We start from the raw sequence: 12235 nt of genomic DNA on the forward strand, positions 1-12235 counted from the left end.
TGAGGCAGAATTGGCAATCCACCACGTGTCGATGACAGTTAAAGCCGGGTGATGGGACTTCCCTGGCGGCCCAGTGGTTAAGACTTTGGGCTTCCAATGCAGGGGGTGCGGGTTTGATCCCTGGTTGGGGAACTAAGATCCCACATGCCATGCAGAGCGACCAAAAAAAAAAAAAAAAAAAAAAAGCTGGGTGATGGTCTATGGGGGGTTGGTCAACTATTTTCTATGCTCTTGTGTAAAAAAGGCAGTGATCCTTTCTAGATGGGAAGTGTCTCTTCCATCTGTCTCTTCCTGTGGATCCTTCCAGCTCTTCCCTTGCTTCAAGTCCACCTTATTGCTCTCCTGGACTATTAGGACAGCCTCCTCCTATAGTCTCCCAGCCTTTGGTCTCTCTCCCTTCCAATCTCCTTCCCATTTTGCTGCCGAAGTTATCCTCCCAGCACACAGATCAGATCTTGTTACTTACCTGCTTAAAAATCTTTCGGTAACTCCCTACTGTCAATAACCTATAGGAGTATAAAACCCTTAGTATGATACACAAAGCCCTTCACAGTCTAAACTCAGCCTTTCTGCCCAGTCCCAATCCCAGCCTGATCTTCACCCCTCATGAAGCCAGGCTTTGGTCACACTGGCCAGGCACTTTCAGACCTCCGTGTCTTCTCCTGTGCAGCTCTCTGTTTGGCAGGTCCTCCCACCTCTCCCCTAACTCCATCTATTAAAGACTAAATTATTTTTCAAAGCGTGGTTCGAGCGTCATTCTTCCTTCATGCTTTCTGGAAGTCTTAGCACCGTTCACTGAATATCTGTCTCTCTGTCTTCTGGCATATGGCGGGCTCTCACTTCCTTGGCTCTCTGAGGTTGGATGGGGCCATGTGACCAGTTTTAGCCAATGGGTTGTAAGTGGAAGTCACACATTTCACTTCTGAGCCAAGAATTCAATTGCTAATTCAAAATCCTCCCAAGCTCTCTTTCCCTCTGGCTCAGCAATATCCAGATATCTGCTGCTCTGTCAGCCTGGGTTCTGGCGTGCGCGTGATGCTATGGGGCAGAACCTCCTGTCCAGCATGAGGGCTAAATAAGTGTGGGAGAAATAAATCGGAGGGGGTGCTTGTCTCTTCAGCATAACCGAGTCTATTCTGACTGATAATTCTTCTCTCTGTGATGTAGAATCAACTGTGCTGTTCTCCTTCTGTTTGCGCCCTAGTCCTGTGTGTGTACCGTGTCTAGATGATACAGCCCTTCAGGTCAGGAATTCTATTTTGCGCTGCTTGTATTCTGGCCCCCAGCGCTTAGCATGGTGACCTGCAGAGCGGAGGTGTGCACCGAACATCCAGCAGTGCAGAGCTGTGGTTGGTGCAGCTGGTGGGGCGGGTCGTGCAGGGGTTAAGATGTGCCATCCTTGCGAGGGGCCCCCACACTCATTCGTCACGGGAGTCGTGATGGTTTGGAGATGGAGCTGGGATGGAGCTTGATGTTCTCAGTGGATGCTGTGCGCAGCCCCAGGGAATGGCTCGTGCCTGGTCTAAGCCAATCATAATCATCCCCTTACCCTTGTGCTTATGAGTCGTTTACACACGGGCAATTACATGGTCCAGTTCTGGACAATGAGATGTAAGGGGAAGTCTTGTTCTCTCCTTGAAAAACAGAAAGAGATGAGAAACACAACTGGTCTGTTTGGAGTTTGGATTTCACTGAAAGCAGAATCTGAGAAAGGACTCAAATGCTAACGTTTCCATGAGAGGTTTCCGTGAGAGGGGATCCCAGGGAGCAGAGGAGAGGGAGAAGAGAGGGTAGAGTTGGGAGAATGAAACAGGAAAGGAAGACAAGCCAATAAAGGGTGTACTTTTGAGCTTGTTGCACTGGGGCTTAGTCCTGCTGGGGACCCTCTGAGGGACATCCGAATTGTCCCTCCATAGGCGGGAGGCTGGGGCATTTACCCAACGATGTTCATTGGTTGCTGGTCATTCCTCCTTTTCCTGGAACTGGATGTTCACTGGTAACCTCCTGGTGACCAGAATCCAGTGGGCATCTTGCTATTCAGTTGCTTCTTTGCTGTGTTTGTCCCCCACTTCCTGCTCCTGAGCTCTCTTCTGCCCTGGTTTCTAGGCCAAGTCTTCCTCCGTTGCTTCTCTGCAGCCTCTCTGGCCACCTCTTGGTTTCCTTCCCAGGCTCCTTTCCCTTTTTCCACTCTGTAGACATCTCCTAGATTCTATTCTGGTCTTCCCCACTTCTTCTACCTACTCTCACTGGGCAAACTGATTCATGAAATCGTTTCAGCTGTTACTGTTGTGACGCCAGCTCCCAAATCTACACCCCCAGCTCCCTGTCCTGAGTTCCGCAGGCATATATCTATCCAGCCAACCAACAAATATTTATTGAGCAGTTTTGTTCTTTTTTGTCCTTTGGCCACGCCGGGCAGCTTGTGGGATCTTAGTTCCCCGACCAGGGATCGAACCTGGGCCCCTGGCAGTGAGCGCACCGAGTCCTAACCACTGGACCGTCAGGGAATTTCCTTTATCCAGCAGTTTGAACCTGCCAGGAGTTGGGATAAAGCAGTAGACAGGAACTCACCTTCTAGGAGGGCTAGACAATATGGAGCAGTAGACAAAATCCAAATAAACCAGATAATTTTAGCTAATGGTAAGTGCTACGCAGACAATAGTACAGGCCCGTGTGATAGAGCGTGTGCGTGTGTGTGCGCACTATTTCCGACTGACTGAGGAGGTGGCATTTGAGCAGGGATCCTGTTGTTTGTGGTTGTGAAAGTGCAAAGGTCAGAGTGAACTTACCAGTGTATCTGAGGACGGATAGGAAGGCCGGAATGGCTGGAATGACGTCAGCACAAGGCAGTGTGGTGAGAGATAAGGTCAGGAAAATAGCAGGGCCGGGTGAGCAAAGTTTTAACAAGGTCTGCAGGTGATGGTTACATGCGCTTTTGCACACATTGGAGAGCAACTTGGGGAGGTGGAGAAGGGAGGAGATGAGAAGAGAAACTTCATTTAAGTTATTCTCCCAGGGAATTCCTTGGTTGGTCCAGTGGTTAGGACTCGGGGCTTTCACTGCCGGATACCTGGTTGGGGAACTAAGATCTCCGCCAACCTCGCGGTTCGGCCAAAAAAAAAAAAGAAAACAAAAAAAAATTATTCTTCAAAAGTATCTTGGGAAGTGTAGAACACAGAGAAGTATAAAATACTACCACGCCCTCCTATGAGCCCATAGCCAGCTTCAACACCATTAACTTAATTTAACAAAGGAAACTGAAAGTAACAGCCCGGAATGTAGGAGGAAAACCAGGGAAGTACTATGTCCATGAAGCCTGTCAAAGAGAGAGGTCATTGGTGGCAAATAAAGGCAACATGGTCTTGTAGGTTTCTTTTAGTTTTAATCTTTTTACTCAAGTATAGCTGATTTTCTTTTTTAAAAAAATTATTTATTTATTTGTTTGGCTGCATTGGGTCTTCGTTGCTGCACGCAGGCTTTCTCTAGTTGCGGTGAGCAGGGGCTACTCTTCGTTGCGGTATGCGGGCTTCTCATTGCAGTGGCTTCTCTTGTTGTAGAGCACGGGCTCTAGGCTCACAGGCTTCAGTAGTTGTGGCACATGGGCTTCAGTAGTTGTGGCTCACGGGCTCTAGAGCGCAGGCTCAGTAGTTGTGGCACACGAGCTTAGTTGCTCCGCGGCATGTGGGATCTTCCCAGACCAGGGCTCGAACCCATGTCCCCTGCATTGGCAGGCGGATTCTTAACCACTGGGACCCCAGGGAAGTCCATAGCTGATTTTCAATATTGTGTTAGTTTCAGGTGTGCACCATAGGGATTCAGTATTTCTGCAGATTATACTCCATTATTGGTTATTACAAGATAATGGGTATAATTCCTTGTGCTATACAGTCTATCCTTGTTGCTAATCTATTTTATATATAATAGTTTATATCTGTTAATCCCATACTCCTAATTTATACTCCCTCTTCCCTCTCTGCTTTGTAACCGTAAGTTTGTTTCTATGCCTGTGAGTCTATTTTTGTTTTGCATATACATTCATTTGTATTATTTTTTAGATTCCACATACAAGTGATATCCTACAGTTTTGTCTTTCTCTGTCTGACATTTCACTAAGCATAATATTCTCTAGGTCCATCCCTGTTGCTGCAAATGGCAATATTTGGTTCTTTTTATGGCTGAGTAATACTCCATTTATATAACCATTCCGCATCTTCTTAATCCAGTCGCCTGTTGATGGGCATTTGGGTTGCTTCCATGTCTTGGCTATTGTAAATAGTGCCGCTGTGAACATTGGGATGCATGTATCTTTTCGAATTAGTGTTTTCATTTTTGTCCAGATATGTGCCCAGGAGTGGAACTGCTGAGTCATATGATAGTTCTATTTTTAGGGAACCTCCATACTGTTTTCCATAGTGGCTACACCAACTTACACTCCCACCAACCGTGTAGGAGGGTTCCCTTTTCTCCACATCCTCACCAACATTTGAGAAGCCTTTCTAAATTTCTCAAGGCAGACTTAGGTGCACCTTCTTTTATCCCCCTGGTTAATGTTACAGTCCTAACCTCATTTTGGTAACACCATTTAGGTGTCTGCTCCCCTCTACATTTGGCTATAAACTCCTTGTTGGTTGCCTACCCAGCAGCCATTCCCTCCCTACTGCCACAGTGCATGGTTCCCCTTGGAAGATTTCGCCCATTGCCAGCACTGGGATTTGGGTGGGATGGACTCTTATCTCCAATTATCCCTTAGCCACTCAGCACACTGGCCACAAGGGCTGGCTCAGGGGTGGTTACTTGACCCATTTCGAGTGAATGAGAGAATATGAGTCCCAGGACTTGTAAAGCAGATACTAGTGTGAGGATATGAGTTGGGAATTGCTGTGGCCACTTTATGACCGGATGAACCTGGAGCTGATGGAAGGCCTGAAGCTGCATGAAACATGGTGATGAAGCCACCATGAAAAGCTGAGGGGGAGACAGGGAGCAGAGTCCTTGCTGACACTGTATGCACTCTTGCATCAAGCCTTGCTCAGAGCCAGCTCTTCCTCTGGACTTTAGAGTAATGTGATCCAATAAATTTTCTTTATTGTTTAAGCCGATTGAGTTGGATTTTTGTTTATTTCAACCTAAAAAGTCCTAACTAGCACAGAAATTAGTACCATGAGCCAGGGGTTTCAAGAGGCAGCTCCCCCCTTAGATGATTCAACCCTAAAATGATTCAACCCAAGGAGGTAAGATGAAGGGTAGTAATAACCCCTATATCTTGGGTTGAGAAACTGGCAGTCTGATACAGCTAGTTATATAGTTTCCTATTGTATCTTGGGATGTAGCTCATGTGCCTACTGTGGTTATAGCAGCACATTACTTAGTAGAGAAATTTAGAGCATTGGATAGGGTTAGTTCCTTCTTGTTGCTCTTAGTAAGGTACTATAAAAAGGTAAACTTATGTTCAAACTAGCCTACCCAAAAACAGAAAAGGAAGAAAATAGAGCTTTGCTAAGAGAAGCTCTTTCTGCCTATGGTCAAAAGTGGCTAAGGGGGCTTCCCTGGTGGCGCAGTGGTTGAGAGTCTGCCTGCCGATGCAGGGGACACGGATTTGTGCCCCGGTCCAGGAAGATCCCACATGCCGCGGAGCGGCTGGGCCCGTGAGCCATGGCCGCTGAGCCTGCGCATCCGGAGCCTGTGCTCCGCAACGGGAGAGGCCACAGCAGTGAGAGGCCCGCGTACCGCAAAAAAAAAAAAAAAAAAAAAAGTGGCTAAGATTCTGGAAACTGGAAGGACAGGGACTTCCCTGGTGGTCCAGTGGGTAAGACTTCACGCTCCCAATGCAGGAAACCCGGGTTCAATCCCTGGTTGGGGAACTAGATCCCGCATGCCGCAACTTAAGAGTCCGCATGCAGCAATTAAAAAAAAAGATCCCGCATGCTGCAACTAAGACCCGGCGCAGCCAAAATAAATAAATAAATAAATATTAAATTAAAAAAAAGACTGGGACACACATGAAGTCTGATCCCTAGCTCTTTCCTAAGTACCTCCTGGTTTTCATTACCTCCAAGACAAAGGGAACCATCAATTCCATTAGATATGTAAGTGGGATATAGCCTACAGGCCAGGACCAGACTCGGGATGCCTCTCCAGCTGTCCTAAGGTATAGCTCAAGATTAAATGTAAGGCTGAGTGTCTGGGAAAGCACTAAGGCCTGTTACTTAGAGAAAGATATACCCACACCAGACTCCAGACCCAAAGACTAGTCTCAACAAGATTTGTGGGGGGTTTTTTTGTTTTTTTTTTGCGGTACGCGGGCCTCTCACTGTCGTGGCCTCTCACTGTCGTGGAAGCCCAAGGTTTCTGGTTTTATAGACTAGCTCACAGAATCCACCAGAAGCAAACAGACTGGAAGCCTATCAAGGGAGTTATAGTGCCAAAGAAACTCTAAGCCCAGATGCCAATGGCCAGAGACTGTTCAACTCCTAACAAATTTCTTAGGTTTCCAGACCCAGTGAATCAACCTTCATAGGGATAAAACATTAAAGCAGTATTTCTTACATTTTTATGTATATAAGAAGCTTATTAAAAATATCAATTCTTGGGAATTCCCTGGTGGTCCAGTGGTTAGAACTCCATGATTCCATTGCAGGGGACCCGGTATCTCTGGTCAGGGAACTAAGTTCTCACAAGCCGTGAGGTTCGGCCAAGAAAGAAAAGAAAGTATCAATTCTTGGGCTTCATTCCTAAAGAATATGATTCCTTCTGTCTGGGAGTGAGCTCTGGCATCTGCATTATTAATAAACTTCCCTGACGGTTCACATGCAGGTGACTGGGAACCCGCACTTTGGGAAGCATTGCATTTAGGGAACTTATTAAATTCCTTAAGGACAGCAGGACTTCTTTTGTCCTTGTAGCATCTAGCACTGTGTAGGGCACAGAATGGGAGCTTGGCAGGGCCTTGCCCACTAGACCTGAAAAGCAGGGGTATCCAAGGTTGATTTGGGAAGTGTGCAGACTGTGATTCCAGAGACGGATCTGCCCGGAGTCCCCCCTCCTCGACTCCTCGATTCTGCTTGTTCCTGCTTTGCACCTATTGGGGTGGCCTTATCCAGACACTGAGCTGGCAGTGACTATGTCTGGGATCCTCTGTCAGTGCCCCTTGTACAGGCAGAGAGTTCCGGATACATCTGTGGGAGTGAGGAGAGTGTTTACTAGGTTTCGCCATGTCTATTTTCTTCCTTCTACTGCACCTCAGACAGGGAGTGTTCTGAGAGCCTGAGTGAAGCAGCTACACTTTTCTAGTACCTTAGGTGACTCATGTGTCTCAACTCCACACGCCTTCCATCGAAGGCCTTGGAATTGTCAAGGTCAGGATATTTAAAGCCACATTCTTGGGAGTGCCCTGGACACTGCCAGCTCAGCTCAGGAAGAGGGAAGTGCTCAGAGGACAGCTGTCAGAGTTAGTGCCCACTGTTTATGGCAAGTCTGAAGCATATACCAGTCATGAGTATGGCCGTATGGTTCTGATTGGTCATGGCCAAGTGATCATAGATTTCTCTTTATTCATTCTCCTACATATTTAATTCAGCACCTACTGTATGCCAGACACCAGGGAGGATACAAAGCTATGTAGACACAACCCCACCCCAAATGAGCTCACAGACTAAGAAGTGACATAGGGCCCTGCAGAGAGACTCATGAACAATGATCATAGTCACAGGCAGGGTATTCTGAGCTCACTAAGGAAGGGCATACAATCTGGAGAGATGGATATGATGGTGGGGTGTAGCGAAATCTTCTGGGAGCAGACTCCCGGCTGAATGTATAAACTTAAGTATAAGCAACCCAGGTCAACTTCAGCTTCTGGCCAAGATGGACTAACAGGAATGGGATTTACCCTCCCACCTGAGGCCATGAAAAGGTTGTACAAAATATATGAAGCAATCGTTATGGACATCAGACAGCCCAGTGATCCTTGAGAGAGGGAGAAAAAATGAAATGAGCCCTGTGAGTGCTTCAGCCTAGTTCCTTGGGAGAGTTTCCAGGATGCAGCACAAAGAAGAGGAACACAGGTGGAGTCCAATAGTCTTTCTGAGCTGGGGAGATGGACCAGGGAGTCCAGGGAGGCCAAGGCAGCTAGACTTTTCAGGGCAGAGTACCAGAGAGTAAGATGTGGAGAGAGGAAGGAGGATAGAGAAGAGAGACAGACAGAGACAGAGATATCCAGAAATCTGCAGAGGGTTCCTTCAAGTTTTCAGCTGAGCACTGGTCAGAGCATGTGTACGAGGAAACTACCTGAGTCTAGAGAAGCAACCAAATAAAGGCAGCAGAGGAAACAATCCCTGGAGGTCACACAAGACAAATAATAGTTTTTGTTCCCACTATAGCCAGAATGGCAAACCTCATACATCACGAGGCATCAGATAGAGTGCTCAGAAGGGGATCACCTCAGTAGTGGGGAAAAATTAGCTCTAGACTAATGGATATTCTGGTCCCAACTCACAAAACTGAAAAGCAAGCCTGAAAAGGATTAAACTATTTCCAAGTAACTTAACTGTATCCCAGAACAAAGCTCAAGAATATTTATAGGAATACAAAAATATCCAGCACCTAGCAAGGTAAAATTCACAGTGTCTGCCATTCAGTTCAAAATCACCAGACATGCAAATAATTAGGAAAATATGACCCATAACAAGGAAAATCAATCTATCAATGAAAGCAGACCCAGAATTGACACAGATGTTAGAACAAAGATATTAGCAGACAGACATTAAAACAGTTACTATATGCTCAAGAAAGTAAAAGAAATATTAAGCATGTTACGTAAAGGCATGGAAGATATAAGAAAGATCCAAGTCAATCTTCTAGAAATGAAAATTATAATGTGAAATAAAAAATACCCTGATGGGATTAACATCAGATTAGACACTGAGGAAGAAAACACTAGTGACCTTGAAGATATAATTATAGAGACTATTCAAAATGAAACACAGAGAAAATAGACTGAGGAAAGAAAAAACGAACAGGGTATCAGTGGATCTGTGAGAAAACTTCTGGGAGTCTAATATATGTGTAATTGGAGTTCCAGGAAAAGGGGGAGGGCAGAAAATATATTTGAAGAAATAATGGCCAAATATATTCCAAATGTGATGAAAACTATAAACCCACATTTCCAAAAAGTTCAATGAAACCCTAGCACAAGAAACTGAATTTCAACAAGGGACATCATAATGAAATTGCTTAAAATCAGTGCTAAATAGAACATCTTAAGAGTGGGCAGTGTGGGGGGAGGGAGAGACATTTTATGACAAAGGAACAAAGATAAACAATTTCAGCAGACTTTTTTTAAAAAATAAATTTATTTATTTTTGGCTGCATTGGGTCTTCTTTGCTGCATGCGGGCTTTCTCTAGTTGCAGTGAGCAGGGGCTACTCTTCGTTGCAGTGCGCGGGCTTCTCATTGCGGTGGCTTCTCTTGTTGCGGAACACGGGCTCTAGGCGCATGGGCTTCAGTAGTTGTGGCACGCAGGCTCTAGAGCGCAGGGTCAGTAGTTGTGGCGCACGGGCTTAGTTGCTCCACGGCATGTGCGATCTTCCCGGACCAGGGCTCAAACCTGTGTCCCCTGCATTGGCAGGCAGATTCTTAACCACTGCACCACCAGGGAAGCCCCAGACTTCTTTTTAAAAACAATGAAACCAGAAGTCAATGGAGCAACATAGTTAAAGTACTGAAAGAAGAAACTGTCACCCTTGAATTCTATACCCAACAAAAAATACCTTTCAGAAATTATGGTGAAATGAAAACTTTTTTAGACAAAATGTGAAAAAATTCATCATCAGCAGACCTGCACTATGAGAAATGTTGACATAAGTCCTTCAAGCAGAAGGAAACTTATACTGTTGGATTGGCCAAAAAGTTCATTTGGGTTTTTCTGTAAGATGGTATGGAAAAACCTGAATGAACTTTTTGGTCAACGCAATATATAGAAGTTTGGATGTAGATCCAGTTAAGAGCAGTAGAAATGAGATGTCCCAACTAATAAATGAAGAGGGAATGATATAACTAGAATATCACAATTTTAAAATTATTTATTTTTGGCTGCATCAGGTCTTAGTTGCGGTGGGCGGGCTCCAGAGCGGGTGGGCTCTGTAGTTGCGGCACTTGGGCTCTCTAGTTGTAGCTCAAGGACTTAGTTGCCCCATGGCATGTGGGATCTTAGTTCCCCAACCAGGGATTGAACCCGCATCCCCTGCATTAGAAGGCGGTTTCTTAACCACAGGACCACCAGGGAAATCCCAAGAACATCACAGTTTTGAAACCCCTACTGAATTAATGGATCTAGGCAATGAAGAACAATGGCTGATAGTATGACAAAGAGAGACAACCAGGTATTATACACGTTGTTAGAGGCACACTTCACCACCTATGTGCTATCAAAAAACAAAAACAAAAACAAAAAGATAATACTAAACCTGAATCTAGCCTCGAGATCTAACTACCAATTTACAAGATATCTAAGGGGAAGAGAAACATGTTAAATGACGCCACTGTGTTTTAATTAAAAAAAAAAAATCTAGGGGCTTCCCTGGTGGCGCAGTGGTTGAGAGTCCGCCTGCCGATGCAGGGGACGCAGGTTCGTGCCCCGGTCCGGGAAGATCCCACATGCCGTGGAGCAGCTGGGCCCGTGAGCCGTGGCAGCTGAGCCTGCGCGTCCGGAGCGGAGAAGCCACAACAGTGAGAGGCCCGCGTACCGCAAAAAAAAAAAAAAAAAAAAAAAAAAATCTAGGCTTGGGCAATTCTGTAGGATAAACAATCAGATTGTTTTCATCAACAGAGAGATTGACATTTACACGGATGGGGAGCTACAGACTACAAGAGACTTAAGAGCCACGTAAGAGCCACGTCAACAATCCCAAGGTATGGACCTTTAGATTCCTAATTCAAACTAACGAAAAAGGGACAAAAAAAAAAGATAAGACATTTAGGGAAATGCGAACACTGACAGATACATTAAGGAATTACTGGAGGAAAAAAAAAGTTATCCAGGCCAAAGAGAGGAGGAAGATCCCTTCAGTGGGTGGGGACAGCACTGGCAAAGGCATGGCCTCTTAGGGAGAGGGGCGGAGTTGGCATTTACAGGAGAAAAGACTCCTGCTGCATATGCGTCGCGTCCTCTGACCTTGCCCCCGGGCTAGGGCTGGCTGGGGTGCTCTGGCTTCTGACAAAGGAAAATGCAGAATATTGACGTGGAGACTATTTCTGTTGACTTCTTCTGGCCTCCCTGGGTGTAGGGACCACCTGGGGGAAGAAATCTCGTTGAGGGCTTTCAAGGCCACCCTTAGCAACAGGGGACAAGCACCCAGCAGCCTGAGGGAGACAGAGGCTTTGAGCACTTCAGCCTCCTCCCACCTTCTCAGCTCTGCCTGGGGGTAGAAGACCAGGAGAGAGGAGAGAACTGCCCTGAAGGAGAGGGAAGGAGAAGAGGGAAGAGAACAAGGAGAGAGAGCTCAGCGTGCACTCAGATGCTTCCAAGTACCAACTGACTTCAGCCTCTAGACGTTAGGTGGAACACTCCCCTCCTCCCCTCGTGCTGCCTGCAGTTCAGTCCAGAGACAAAGCTGCTTGTGAGGAGGGATAAAGGGGCTGCTCCGGCCACAGAGATTAAGGAGTTTGCTCCGGTCGATGGGCAAGTTGAGATGACGAAAGGGCTGAAGGACAAGCCCGGGGCCCTGACCCCGTTTTATCCACCATCACTCAGGGCTGATCTTGTACTCTGTGGTGCCTCTGTCCTGTGGTCCCTTGCTGCACCAAGCGCCCAGTGACAAGTAACAACCAGACTCTTATTAGCCAACATTACTGAGTGCTCACTTTGCCAGGCCCTATTCTAACTGTTGTACATATTAATTCATTTCATCTTCTCAACAACCCTTTGAGGAAGGTACTGTTATTAAGCCCATCTAATAGATGAAGTAACTGAGCTCAGAGAGCGTAAGTTGCTTACTTGAGATCACGCAGAGAGTAAGTGGCCCCCCTGTAACTGAACCTAGGAGAGGTCTGGTTGCAGAGCTCGTGCTCTTCACAGCCACCCCAACAGCAGTGGGGACTTCGGCACACTCCCCCAGGGGCCCGTCCACGCGCCTCCTTTCCCCCCTGGGCAGCTGAGGCCCAGGGCTGGAATCAAGGCTTCCCGGGGCTCTGAAGGAGGCCTTGGGGCCACCCTGGAAAAGCCACCCTGTGCATAAAAGGC

At 46.5% G+C, this 12235-nt stretch overlaps 1 protein-coding gene across 2 annotated transcripts in view; it reads left to right on the forward strand.

Annotated features, from left to right (window-relative positions):
- The window catches only part of ATP23 (ATP23 metallopeptidase and ATP synthase assembly factor homolog), a 92766-nt gene that overhangs the window by 16535 nt on the left and 63996 nt on the right, over window positions 1-12235 (forward strand). For both annotated transcript variants that reach the window (XM_067697174.1, XM_067697175.1), the window contains one exon: window positions 10823-10905. The gene's annotated coding sequence lies outside the window, so the exon portion shown is untranslated. The remainder of the gene's footprint in view (window positions 1-10822; window positions 10906-12235) is intronic.

The sequence above is a fragment of the Pseudorca crassidens genome, chromosome 11 (assembly GCF_039906515.1).
Source record: "Pseudorca crassidens isolate mPseCra1 chromosome 11, mPseCra1.hap1, whole genome shotgun sequence".
Lineage (NCBI taxonomy): Eukaryota > Metazoa > Chordata > Mammalia > Artiodactyla > Delphinidae > Pseudorca > Pseudorca crassidens.